Here is a 14,763-nt window from a genome sequence, read left to right as displayed (position 1 = left end):
AATCAAAATTCATGAAATTTAACACTACTCAATAGTAAGCAGTGTAATAAATTTTAAAATAAATTTTACACTGGTGTGGATTCTTAGAAATGAACCCACTCAGAGTGTAATAACACAATTTTAGTGTTATCTGGATTAACACTATTGTAATACAAAAGCAAAAAAAACACAATTAAATATTACTTTGGAAAAAAACATGTTTTTATTTGTAAAACATATACACTATATTAATTGTAAACACATTCATCAATCTGTTTTTAAAATGTAACAATATGGCACTGTATGCCCTGTTATCAATCACATTATAGTATTTCTTATCAAATAGTTTAAAGTAAATGCAATACAGATCAATACAGGTGACAGATACAGATCAATTTCAGTTTCTCAATACAGTATGCATTTAAGTGTACAAAGTACAGTGTATCAACACTACAGGCAAAAATAAAAGCATGCTCGCCACATATAACAGATCTTTTTAAACACAGGGAGATCATAAGATTAACATAAAACAAATTAATGTTATATTCAGAACTATAATTTCTAACCCAATTGGTAGTTGAAACACCTGAAAATGGCTCTAAATGTAATATGTGGCTAAGCATTTCCCCACCATCCAAATTACAAATGTTTTTTTACTTTTACAGGGCCACATTCAAATCTGTTGAAACAATAATTGTCATAGTGAAAAGCCAATTGTATTGTCGATGATGCTGAATTACTAAAGATTTTATTAGATTTGTAAAATTTTTCTCAGACCTTTAAGAAAAAATTAAGTACTTATCTTCAAACTGCAAGCAACACATATGGATAAGAGGACCAATTTTTTTTTAATGCATCTTGGATAGTGTATCATCACGTGGTGCTTGGGAATCAATTTCCTGTCAGGAAACAGTGATTTGAAGAGATTATGTTGATCCCAGATCAAATGTTTCAAGTAACATATTCCATCAGTTATAACTGCTGATAATTTGTATTAAAAGAAGAAGGACGTTCCAGTGACCAATAACTATCATCAAAAATAAGAGTATGGCAAAGAACACATCATGATTGGATAGCATTCCAACCCAGGTGTTTGCTGTTATCATCCATTTTTAATCTGCTTGTTCGGTTTTTATGATATGTGTAACCATATCTAAAGCTTTCTATCCTGTCTGAGAGCATGTTTACAGAGACACAGCCCTTTTTAACAAAGTACTGAAAAACCAGCTTACGGTGTACAACACCTTCCATCAAATCATATCAACAGAGTAATTGACAATGATATGGAAATACTGTGGTGAATTTAACACACAGGGATTTTTACCACCATACTGTGAATGCAGTATAGGACTTTCATTTAGTGCCTTACAATGTTCAGAAAGAAGTTCGTCTGAACATTATATAAGTCCAGGATGATCCTCAGTAAACATAGTTTGACGTTCATCCTTACTGGAGAAGCAAAACCGATAGCAATGTGTTCCACTGAAAGATTCAACAAAAGGTAGTCATTTAAAGCAAGATTATCTCCTTTCACTTGAATTACTGAACCAAACAAAGAGTTTTCAAAATAAGAAAGCTGAATCCCTTCAACTTCTAAAATTTTCTGATCATCAGTAAGAGGCTTTAGTATCCCATTAAAACAATATTTCTTCAAATCTTCAGCATAGAAAAGAACTGCAAGATGTATATTCATTAACACAGAGTTAAACTTGGGTAAAAGATTTTTTAAAGAAAAATACACAGCCGTGTTTGTAGACTCCCCTTTTAGATCCTAAAAGATTGGTGGTTTCAAAATCATCATAATAGAGCAGGATTTGAAGAGCATACCTATGCTGTGGGAATAGAGAAAGGGTTTGGAAATATGATCCATCATTATTGTCCTTGTAAATACCATTTTTATTGTGTTTTTCTTGCAAAAAAAAAACTCTCCCTTAATTCTTTGCTTTTGAAAATCTATTTGAGAGTATCCAGAATAGGTACATATATATACTTGTCTGTTACAGGGTCCTGGCTGTATATCCCAGTAGTGCTATCTCTTCATATATCCAACCTCACACCAATGACATATTATACAGGCTCCATTATTTTACATTTTTCTTTAAAATGTTTATGTCTATTTGCCACTGAAAAAGGATTGTTAAATTGAATAAATCAGTGCTCGATTTTTGAAGTCTGAGCTCTTTGTTTCAGGAGAAAAGGTTGTTAAAACTTCCTCTTGTGCGTGGCTTTGAACATCATTAATAACTTCTTCCATAGACCAAACTATTGTTTCAACTATACTTCAAGGGAGACCTGATGCTGGTAAGTGTGCAACAATTGAACCAGACATTGATGCCAGCTGATCAGTCGTAACAGAGTTTTGTGGTGTAGGAATTGGGACATGTAAAGTGTCAACAGTATCTGTACATACTGGCCAATCACTTGAAACTTCCTCTTCGTGTCTTCCTTGCGTGTTGACATCCTGGCTTGTTGATTCACAGAGTGTATATGTGAACAGTGTTGAGATGCTTCCTGAAGCCACTGTATGTGCAAAAAAAGATAAAGGGCATCCCGGTTCCCCACATTTTAGATGTAATGCTTTGCCAGGATGAAACTTTAAGTGCTGACAAAGGTGAAAATAATTTTCATGGTGCACTTTATAAACAAAGCACATCCCTGGAGGATTAGTGGTTAGGCCACAGCACTCTCACCTTTGCTGCCTGGGTTCAAGTCCCAGCCAGGGAACCAAACCCAGTCACTAGGGTTGTGTGCAATAGTGCATTCTTAGTGCCGGTCCCAAGCCTGGATAAAAAAAAAAACTGGGGAGGGCTGTGTCAGGAAGGGCATCTGGCCTAAAAAATATGCCAAATCAAATATGCGGATTAATGATCCGCTGTGGCGACCCCTAACGGGAGCAGCCGAAAGAGGAACAACAACAGCTTTACAAACAAAACAGGTAAACTTCTCTGAACTAAGGATCAAAGGCTCAGTTCAACCATCTCGCTGCAGCAGACATGCTTAAAGTTCCTTGACAGGTGGGCTCTCCTTCCAACGTCAATATTATAGATTGTGGTCTGCACGAATGTATAAAAATTGCAAAGAGCTCCATCACAGAGACTGAAGACATAGTGAGCTTTAAACAGCCCATCAAAAACTGCCACTGATGTCTGAGCCTTGCATAGGATAGCCTTTTGGTCAAGGATGATGCAGAACCTTCTGATTTTATTCTTTTTCTCACCAATGCAGAGGAGAAAGGGTTGTCTTGCTTCAGCTTGCTCAAGGAAGGTAGTGAGACTGGCTCCTTCCTGTGGCAATAGGGCAAATGATGTTATGATTAGTTCAAGTAGTGTATATTAAAGCAATAAAATAATTTCTCTGTTAAATGGCACAAACAAAATTTACATTCCCTTTTAACTAAAAATTAGCTGCAGCTCATAAATTCCTAAAAATATTTATTTCTGACAAAGAACCAAATTCAGGTGTCTACAGAAACTAACCTTGACGTACCTTAAGATATGCCTTAAGATACAAGACTGTTTGCAGCTTGAGCCGAACTGATCTTCGCTGTTTTTTTATGCCCTCTTGACTTTGGGGAGAGAAGATGCAACAGCAAGAGAATTGATGACATTTCACCATCCCATCCTAGGGACAAACTGTATAGGTTAGCCAAATAAAAGTAGGATTAAAATGCAAGAATACATCAATTTCTGAAATTAAGTTTTAAAACAGACCACAGCTGGTCTCAGGTTCAGGCTGAAGTGCTGAGAGCAGCTCTTCAACATATGCATTTGGGGGGAGAGTCCTGCAGTCAGCAACTACTTTGGGCTTGAAATATGTAGGCCACTTCGCCAGGAATTTTCCAGACATCTCATCTCCAAACATCATGGAGAAATTCCAGTCAATCTTTAAAGAAGAACACACAGAATTCTCACATATTTCAATATATAGATTCCTTTCAGCTTCATATTAGGTAGGATTTAGAAAGAACAAAAAGCTAATGTTTTCTCACCAATCCAGGCACATCTAAGAAGTGAGGAAACACATCCAAGATTGAAAATGAAGCATCCTCATCATGAACCAGTTTCTATCTATGCTCAAAAGTTGCTCTCCTTCTTCCTTTGATCGAGGCATCATCATCAGAGTGAGTCATTGTAGATAATGCCTTTCTGCATTCTTCACAGAAGAGCAGTTCATCAGTTAAAAGAGATTCTTGATGGCTCTTTGGGCTATCCAGATGAATAGGCCTGGAATGACACTGGGAGACAACTGATGTGTTTCGCTGTACTGCCTTGATCTTCCATGCAAGATAGCCTGTATTACCCTGCGGGTCATAAAAGTGTTCCTGTATCACACCATGAAACATACACATGCCTAAATAGTAATGATTCAGAACCCAAGTTATCTACAAATAATAGCAATTTATACACACATTTTGCAAAAACTTTATAGCCTGACATCATGTAGGCAAAATAGAAAATAGAGAAAAGACTGAAAACTGTCAGAAAATCCATTCTGCACTCTAATGCATGAGAATGAATTAATAAAAACTCACATATCCATTTTTAGAATATAGATCTTGTAGATATGGAAAAAGAGTCACGATTCACAATGCATGATTACTTTGCACACTTGATGGTGGAATCCTCTGTCACTGCTTGAATCTGTAATCATTTTAGATGAAGTGCAGGTTTTAAATAATGTTTAAGTGCAGATTTTTATGAATTCTTACCCATGTGACTCTATCATATCTGCTACCAGAATGTTAACCATCAGTTTCTGTTTTGCTTCTGTTAGTGTTTTGGTTTTATCATACTCCATGAAGATTTCTTCACTCTTTGGATTATCATTCAGAACAGTATCAACCATCTGCAGAATAATACAACATAATGGCATGGAGACAGAAAACATTTCTTTGACCCTTCTATGTCAGGAGACATCTCAAAACAAGATGAGGAGTCTGAATGTGGTTTAGAACCCCATTTTTCAGACAAGAAAAACAGGATGCGGAGTCTCAGAAGATGTGTCTGGGTAACAAGTCAACAAGGCTGGGTAACTGGACATTAAGGGGAAATTCTAAGAAGACAGACGATGACAAAAGGTCAGTAGGAGGAGAAAAGTCAGAGGATAATGGTAAATAGTGGGAGTGTATGTAAATTAGGATAGGACGAGTCAAAATGGTTTAAACTGAAGATAATGGGAAATTATTGACATAGGCGGACCAAAAGGGGGTGGCGCCAGCAGGCGTCTAGGTATGTATGCAAGGGAATTTGGAGGACTTGGGGCACTCAACTCTCCTGCGTGAGATTGTGGTGTCACCGCTGCGGCAGTTCACCTTCTTTGAGCTCATTGGAACGTGCTGTGTTGGTACTGCAATAAAGAAGTTTGCTTCTCCTCATCCAAAGACTGAAGACTCTTCATTAAGTTTTATTTTTCAGTGAGTAACAATAAGTGAAATATAGGGAATTGGCAGAGAGTACAGTCCACCCTTGAGTGTGTCCACTCAGAGAGGGACTCTGAGTTCTGACACCCTCCCGAAGAAAGAGAACACAACTGCTAAAACCATTCAAGGTGATTTAAAAAAAAAGACCAATATTTACCATATTTTACTTTAGAATTAGTTAATTAAGAATGTCAATATATTTACTCAAAGTTTACCTGCCTTGCTTCATCTCGATCCATAGAGGCATAGAGGCTGTTGGACTCCTTTTCCTTCTGGTTGATTCCAGGATAACTGTAAAATCTGATCAATTTGATGAAACTAAGGACAGTAGAGTGCTGAAGATGATGATTCATCAGTTAACAGTTCAACATGCAAATCTACAAAATATCATCCAAGAACCAGGACAGCTCACATTATTTTTTTTCCATTTAAATCAGAACAAAAGCCATAAAATGGATTAAAGATGATAATCTCTAAATTAGTAAATGAAAACAGATTGTAAGTTTAAATGCACTGTTTTTGAAATGATTTCATAATGACCATGACATTTATATAAAAATTCTAAATCTATCAAACGTCCTTGTTTTCCTGAATATTCTTACCTATTACAAGCTGTCCAGTAGAGACCTTGAAGATCAGGGCACCTGATTTTACAAGCTCATCAAAGATATCTCCATCTATTTCTGCTCTGGACTCATCAGTTAAGGAGCTCTGACCCTCCGTCACACGTTCAGGCTGCAGACTAAATTTTGCTCTAAATTTTGGAGTAAGAAAGCAAATAGATGTTGATAACAGCACTGCTGGAGTTGATTTTGAAACAAAAGCTGTAACACTCCGTTTGGACGCCAACTTTTTATTCACAGAGACTGAAATAAAACAATTTAAACTCAATCCAGATTTATAGATTAACTCCAATTTGAGTTGGATTAACTCTGTACACGCAGACTTTTCAACAGCACCGCAATTTTAACTCTGCTTAGCATTTTCAGACCCTGAAGAGCACACGTGTTTTAACATAGACATGTGAAAAATGTCATGGAAAAGCAATTCATGCATGTGCATATATGCATTTGTTAGAAAAACTACCCTGGCAAGCTCCTGCCGCCCTGAAATTCTCTAAATAGCGTTTTCAGTGCCTGATGCGCACACTTGAGTTAGCACATAGTGGCTTGAGAAGAAAACAGTGTGTTAGTGCATATTTGGTGAATAATGACTTTCTAAGTATTATTTTCACAATTTTGACTTTTTCCACGCATCAAATTATGCATGACCCTGAAAGAGGTACATCAACAGTAACATTTTAATAAAACATTCCCTTCAAAAAAAAAAAAAAAAAAGTAAAATTCATTGAGAATTCATCAGATACAAAAAGCTGATGATCTCAAAGTCAGCAGTGCTATGTGAACCAGGTCAAGATAACAGGATAATACGATCCCAACAACTGGTAATGCAGGTGACATGACTTATAAACTTACATAACATTTTCAAAAAAATACTTCAATAGTTAAGTCCAGTTCTTTAAGAACAGTGCAATACAATGAGTTGATGATCAGAAACATCAGTGCTCTTCTAAATGAACCATACTGACACAATGTAGAAACACAATAACAACAATGGTAATGCAGCTACTGAGTTAAACTTACAGTATAAAATTAAAATATTTGGACTAAAAAATATTGCTCATGTCGTGGAAATCCACCTATAAGAATTTGAAGAGACAGAACTCAGGCAAAAGACATATTACTGTATTAGTATGATTCTTGAGAACTGACAAGCACTCTGTGACAAGTCAAGAGCACTTCTGCCAAAGCTTCATTACAGAGGCTATTTATTGGGTTTATTAGGCATTAGTCAACATCATAATCACTTATGTGCCTTTTAGACAAAAGCAGGACATCATGTATCTAACAATGCTTACTTGACTATATATAATCACAAATAGAAGAAGAAACAGAAAAGAGAAGTCTGAGAAGTCTGGGTAATTTTGTTCCCAATGTATCAGAGGGTTAAAATAGCAGGAACAAGGCAGCACTTACGGCCTTTGATTCAAACAATAGTACATTCATGAGGTGGATATATGTTCAACTACTAGTAACAATAATCACTTACATAATCAAAGAATTCCACGGTAAATTTTATCATCACATTCCTCCCTTTGGTAAGTATTCTCTGGAGGATCATAATCACCAGGGAATGGAAATAGATCAGTATATTCTTCATCTTCAGGACAGACACGAGAACGGATATGTACATACTGAGAATTCAAAGATTTTATGATGATTCGTTAATCAGGGCTTGAATACATTGTACGATACATGGTCCACAAAGGAATATCAGCAAAAACACAACAGTAGGAATAATTATAGACATGTAAGGTGAGAACCAGCCAAACAACCAAAGAAACCTGGCCAAGCGTTATCTCCATGTTCATCGTTACGTAACTCATCGGTTAGTGAACGTAGTTGAGTAAGTGCAATAGTGATATTACTATGAGCATCATCATTAGGAGGTATGTAGCTACAGCATCTATCACCTACCTACAAGATGGCATACCCCTCCTTCTTCAGCTAACAGGATGTCTAGAGCCATACTTTTCTGTAATGCAGTTAAACGAAGGGCTGTCAGTTCCTTTTAATACCATAGATGACCTGGGAAGTTACGTTTGGAAAAACGACCAGACAATAATGAATTTTTTCATTACCGTTCTACCGTGCCACATGATGAGAATAATGAAGTCCAGAAACGGTGCCACTTAGTAGTTAATCTATGTTCTGGAGGAACAACATCTATGAAAAGTTTACTGTGAGATCGTTTTGGAGCTATAAACTCAAAAGGTGCTAACAGCTTAACTAAAGAGCGATGCCCTGACCAGTCATATGGCAGGGAAGCGAAAGCTCTAGTGCCACAGACCCAATACCAATCTGTAACAGAATTAGTTCCATTTCTCCCAGGATGAGACCATGAACAGTTTGCATTTTTTGTACAAATACAGTTAACTCAAGAGGCCTTTCGGTCACACTCAAAATATGTAGTTATACAATTACTGGTAAATGTCCCACTTTATGTGTCCCTTTTTGTTCAAAGCAGTAATGATATTTTATTTTGCTAGGTCGCACCAGCTGCAAAAGGGACATGGGATACATAGTGAAGTTATCATATGTAAGCATCTGTATCAAAGGTACCTTGCCGAGTCATATTGAATCGCTCCTTACCTCTTAAATAAGGGTTACGGGTCCAACCTAAAGGAGTTTCATATTTATCCAATGATCCTTCACTTATTAAAGCCACAGTGCAAATGGAATAATTAAGTGAAGGCTCAGCAGGCACCAAGGCAAAAGAAATCTCTGCATTTGCAGGAAGATGTACACAGATGTAGCATTCTTCAGAAATCAGATGTTGTTTAACTGTGAAATTAACAAATTGCCAGAAAGTATTGTGAGCATAAAACTGGTTAGATGCCATGGATCTCATAGGCAGAACAGCGTTGTTAACATGTAGAGATTCATTGTACCAATAAGGGTTGTGTTTCTTTGTTCGGGTCACAGCAACGACAGTTAGGAGAATGGCCAAACAATCTACAAAACCAATTTTTTGGAGTGTTTTTAGTTTTGATGATACACACTTTTCCAGCCTTCCATGGAAGGATTTCACCTTAAACAACAAAACAATGCCACAACTTCTCTAAAACATTGACATCACAAATGCATGGTATGTGCATGTGGAATGTCAAATATAAGTTCTGAATTCAAACTAAGAAAGATTATCCAGTTCATTGGTCCCTCTAAGGGATTTTTATTTCTTCAGCAGTGGAACCTCCACTAGTTCACTGTCCAGAAGAGGAAGGGAAGCCTTTTTGCAATGTGTGAATCCAGGTGTCCTTCTCTGCCACTTGCATAGCGGTAGTTGTTTGTCCTTTATTTCTGTAGTGCAAGTTGTCACTTGAGGCCTGATTTCTTTGTCTGAATCTGGGTCCACAAGCACAAAGTTGTCTGTCGTAATGAAGTCATCTTCATATGGCTTACGCAGGAAGGCTGGACCTGTAAGCCAATTAGATTTCATGAGCTGAGAAGCTTGGATAGACCTAGAAGTCACAGTAGAAAGTAATAGCATCGGGCTGGAAATCAATCTCTTGAACAATGAGTTCTGCTATCTCCACTGCTTAAACCGCCACACAAAGCTCTAATCTGGGTGTGGTAGGCTCATTTTGTGGTATTAGTTTCGCTTTTTCAAGAATGAAGCCAGTGCTGATTTGATTTCATCTGCTGTCCTGAGATATGCTACAGCTCCTATGGCTTTAGTTGAAGCATCTGGGAAAAGGCATATTTCCTTGTGCTTTGCTTTTGAAAGAGAGCTGGGTGTGTAATAACGAGGGATGTGAAGGTGTTGCAAGTCCTTCAGTGAATCTCTACACGATTCCCACTCACAACGTTTCTTTTCTGGAAGTGGTGTGTCCCAGTCTGTTCCTTTGATTAATAGCCCTCAAAGTAGAAACCTTCCTTGCATAGTGCAGGTTCCACAAGACCAAGAGGGTCAAAGAGACTGTTTATTACAGAAAGGACACCACAGCGTGTGAATGGTTTGTCTTTGACTGATACTTGAAAGGTAAACGTATCTGTTGCAGTGTCCCAACTCAGACCAAGGGTGCGCTGTGTAGGCATGGTTGTTCTACTGAGATCTAGGTCTTTGATGCCTTTCACGTGATCTTCAGCGATTCAGTGATTTCGTGTGATCTTCAGATTGCTACTGCCGGGGAAGGGCTGTTACCAAACACGTGGGCTTTCCTGTACTCAACCACTTCTTTGTTAAGGTCATTATCACGGTGCCACAGAAAATGCAAGTAGTCTCTATGGTCTTCCCTCACAACAAAACAGTAAAACATTTGTTGTATGTCTGCCATCACAGCCACACACTGTTTCCTGAAATGCATCGGGCACCAAGGGGCCATTATTACTGTAAGATCTTGTCCCATGAGGAGTACACTATTGAGAGAGATACCTTCGTGTTGTGCGCTGGAGTCAAATATTACTCTGATCTGATCTGGCTTTTTGGGATGATAGACTCCAAATAATGGTAGGTACCATCACTCAGTTCCTTTTGGTAGTGTAGCTGCAGGTTTTGCATGGTTGTTGTCGAAGAGTTTCTGCATGAAGGTCACAAACTGTTCTTTCATATCTGGTTTCCGCTCTAAGGTACGTCGCAGGGAAGAGAGACGGTTTAAAGCCTGTTCTCTGTTGTTTAGAAGAACTGGTCGTGGAGACTTAAAGGGCAGAGGTACCACCCAACTGTTGGAATCATCCTGAAAAACCTCTCCATTGTCTTCAAAAAGACTTCATCTTCGACGGAGGGTGCAAGCTTACTGTCATTCTCCGCTCTTTTAAAAAGAGTACAGCCAAGATTATCTTTGCTCATGTTCCAATGGGTTGTACAGTTATGAGGAGTATGCAGGGCCATTGAACTGATGGTGATTTTTTTCTTTAATGTATATGTGACTTGTACAAGGATTAAACAGTGAGGGTCTTCCATTTTCTAAGATATTTGTCTTGAAACTGGAAACACTAGGCTTGTGCACATCCCCTATGCACCAACCAGAATCCATCCTAAGTCCAGTTTCTGGCCAAAGGGTGTGTTGTGTGGGCCATTAATTTGTTTTCTCACCTTATGAACTCTGATTATGTCTCACCCAAGCAGCAGGAGGATGTGGGCTTCAGAGTCCAGAGCTGGAATTTCAGATGCAATATGCTTGAGGTGAGGTTGATGGAGGGCAGCTTCTGGCATTGGAATTTCATCACAGTTGTTGGGTATTTCATCATATTCGATTAATGTTGGAAGCTTGAGACTAATTCCACAATTAGCTGCTTCAATCTGATAGCCACTTGCTTGAACTTGCCTCTTTCCTGAACACTCAATCAATCCAGCACGTTTTTAGGCTGTAAGGGGATGCTTTGCTGTTGATGTTGAATAAGTCAAAAAATTCTGACCTGACTAGAGACCTGTTGCTTTTGATCATCGAGCACAGCATACATCTTTACTGCATTTTCTGGAAGCCCCTCAGGAAACAGTTTAACAAGACATATCTTGGTGCATGAGTTCATAGAAAGACCACGCTGCAATAGGGGATTTGGGGTTTTGGTTGCCCATGAGGGCAGAGCAGGATGCAGAGCTGAGTTTTGACTTTCAGTGTTGCACTCATCACACTTTAGAATGACTTTCCAATCATGAACAAAATGTGATGATGAAGAGCAGCACCTGAAGCAGATCCCTTGCTCTTTCAGGTAAGCTTTCATTCATTGATGGTCTTCAGTCTTAAGCCTCGACATTTCCTTAATGGGTGGGGTTTATTAGGGATGGGACAATATTTGGCTGGATCGTGTTTAGATGGTATTTTGTCTTGAGATGCGCCATGAGAGATTTCAGTTTTGTGTACTGACACTGGTGTCTTAAAGTTGCATCTTAGAGGAGGTTCTTCATACTGTTGACAGTAACTACTGGAAAAGGCAAAGCTGGGATCATTACGAGTTTTGGCATGGTTACAAATGAACTGAGTAAAGAAGGAGAAAGAAGGGTAAGGGACACCAATCTCTTCTTTGAACTTCGAGCCTTGAGAAATCCATTTCTCTTGTAAGGTGTAAGGCAATTTTTAAACTATGGGCCTGATGCCACGAGCAGTGTCTAAATAAGCTAAGCCTGGTACATAACCATCTTCTTTTGCTGAGAGAAGTCCCATTAAAAGATCTGCAAGCTATCTTAAATTAAGGCTGAACAGCCCTGAGACGTCTCACATATTCTGAAGATTCTTTGCCGAGCCACTTTGACAACAAGTCTAGCTCTTCACTGGCTGTAAGACCTAAGTCTTTGATTGTGTTACTGAAAGAGGACCTCCAGGCTCTGTAACTTTCAGGGCGATCATCAAATTGTGTTAAGGCACTGCTCAACTAGCTCTCGACGCGCTACATACTTCACTAGATCCATCGTGCCAGAACTTTCTGAGTGTTGAGCCAAAGGACTTATTATACCCAGACCCCACCAGTACTGTTTACTGCTGAACATCCAACACTGCAAAGCACAAACCAAGCAACAAGTACCGTGTTAGGACATCCTATACCATTGAACTTGGACGGTTGCTGCCATCTACTGGTCAACTTCTTTTTTATGTCTCCTGGGAATTTTACCTTTTGTATTTTTGACTGTCTTGGAGATGAAGGCAAAGGCCATGCATCAAGTGCAACATACTGGGTATCGTTTACCTGTACTGTATTCTGTTCACTTTGAGAGGTAAACTGGTTCAAATCTGTATCTTGGTCTAGTTTGGATTTGCAATCCTGAGATCGATTGGTGGGTAAGTCAACCTGCTCACTGATGTATGTGGCTTGGTCCCTGACCTGCTCGTTTGTGCCTTGTGCTGTTGAAGAGTGACTTTTTCTGTCATACAGCTCTTCACCCTCGAGCTCTGCTTCTGCTTCTAATATATCTGCTACCATGCTAGCCGCTGCAGCCTCTTTTTCAAGATGCAGAGCTTCCAAGTTGGCTTCTAGTCTAGCTTTGTCTACCGTAATTTCAATTTCTCTGTCCGCAAAAGTAGCTCGTGCAGCTTCCGCCTTAGCTCTTGCCCTTGCTGCAGCAACACCAACTGAAGATCGTGAGGATCCTGACGTCCTTGTGGAACTTTAACTTCTAGGAAATGCGTCAGATGTTCTGCTACCCTTTCTCTGTTTTTTCTCTGGGGCGGTGTCTTTCGGATACTTTTCGGCCATGATGCTTGCTACGTTCCGCTATGTGCTTCTAAAAGGATGTTCAGCCAGCTGAGTTTATGTCATTTCACTATACTGCTCTCTTTGTGTGTTTCCTTATGTGTGAACACAATTCAGCAGCAAGCCAAACTCCATTCAAATAAAGACTGGAGCCAGGGTATAGTTTCCAAAACTCCTGATGTTTACTCCAAAATGCTTTGAATGAGAGTGAAATGACAATGCTTTTGAAGGCTTGAACATTACAAAATAACTGGAGCAGCAGTCACATGGAGCTTAATGCTTCAGAGAGCTAAGCAAACTGAACTGAAATGGCTGCTCTTTTGCTTAATCAGATAATTTTCAAAATAAGAGTCCCCAGCCAGAAGCTTAAAATACTTATTCAATGGGAAGTTTTTTTTTTTTTTTTTTTTTTTTTTTTTAATGACCACACTGCAAAAGCAAATACACATCAGCAGCTCGTTTTTAACCTTAAAATTATGTAACAGCAGTGGGTTTCTACACAGCCTTGGACAAAACAGTCGCAAAACGAACACATTTTTGGCAGAAACACTACCTCATAGACACACTTTTAAAATATACCCAGACCCCACCAGTACTGTTTACACCAGCTGAACATCCAACACTGCAATAGCAAAGCACAAACCAAGCAACAAGTACCATGTTAGGACATCCTCAGACCACAGCGACAGTTCTCAGCCATTATGACAAAACGGCATCGCGCCTCAGACTAAAAGGCTTCGGGACTCAGGAAAAACTGAGGTGTCAGGTGTCGTACAGTTAGGCCTCGGCCAAAGCAGTGTCATATGGTTGAGAACTGACGCTGAGGTCTGATGATGTCCAAAACAAATCATTCTCTCTCTCTCTCTCTCTCTCTCGCTCTCTCTTTCTCTCTTACACACACACACACACACACACACACTTAAAAATTCAAATAAAAAATAAAGGCATTTACACATATTTGCACTCTGTATGAAACAGCGCTCATAAACAAATAAAGTTTGTTTTGAAAAAAAAAAAAACTTTTCGAAATACACACGCTACAGTAAGAAAGAGAGGTTCAAATAAACAAAGCGATGTGATTGGACTGGCAGTTAGCGTATTCCAAATCATGTAACTAATCTGACACATCCCACTGGTTAGAATAACTCCCAGGCTCTGTACAGTTAATAGAAATGATTAGTTCCCTACCCGAGTCTCTTCTCCGGTCCGAGTCTTTCGTTCATTTGTCATGTGACGTGACAGCCACATATAATATATTCTGTATTGGATACAGAAATTAGTTCCCAGCCTTCCTTACAAACAAGCTGGAGTCGCATTTTAATTTTATTCTTACAGTTACACGACGCGTTTCTGGTCTAAAATTTTAGCTTTTTCATTTCTTACAGTTTATAAATTTGTGAATTTCTGTCATGGCGGTTCTTTTCCATAACATTGAATTAAGTAGACGTCTTGGGGGAATTTGGCTATTGGGGGAAATGACTTAGATAAAGATTCGTTCATTTTGCTGAACGCGATTCAAAGATCCAAGTCAGTAAAATGATCCGACCTTTCCATCTCACTATTCTGCAGTGTTCCGCTGGCTCACAGTGACGTCAGCGCCCTGGCCCACCTGCTTAG

General features: G+C 38.9%; 1 long non-coding RNA gene across 2 annotated transcripts; it reads right to left on the bottom strand.

Moving 5' to 3' along the window:
• Positions 1-226: 226 nt before the first annotated feature.
• On the bottom strand, positions 227-14,763 carry LOC128320143 (uncharacterized). 2 transcript variants are annotated; one of them, XR_008303598.1, is made up of 7 exons: positions 14,335-14,763; positions 6,001-6,152; positions 5,614-5,698; positions 3,968-4,279; positions 3,690-3,861; positions 3,456-3,600; positions 227-3,263 (listed from the first exon to the last, which is right to left on the bottom strand). It is a non-coding gene; the product is annotated as an uncharacterized LOC128320143 (long non-coding RNA). The 2 variants fall into 2 exon arrangements; XR_008303599.1 differs by having other exon boundaries at positions 3,466-3,600.

This window comes from Pangasianodon hypophthalmus, chromosome 14, assembly GCF_027358585.1.
Source record: "Pangasianodon hypophthalmus isolate fPanHyp1 chromosome 14, fPanHyp1.pri, whole genome shotgun sequence".
In the NCBI taxonomy this organism is placed as follows: Eukaryota; Metazoa; Chordata; class Actinopteri; order Siluriformes; family Pangasiidae; genus Pangasianodon; species Pangasianodon hypophthalmus.
Note: the sequence above shows the minus strand (reverse complement) of the source record. Positions and strands in the feature narration are given on the sequence as shown.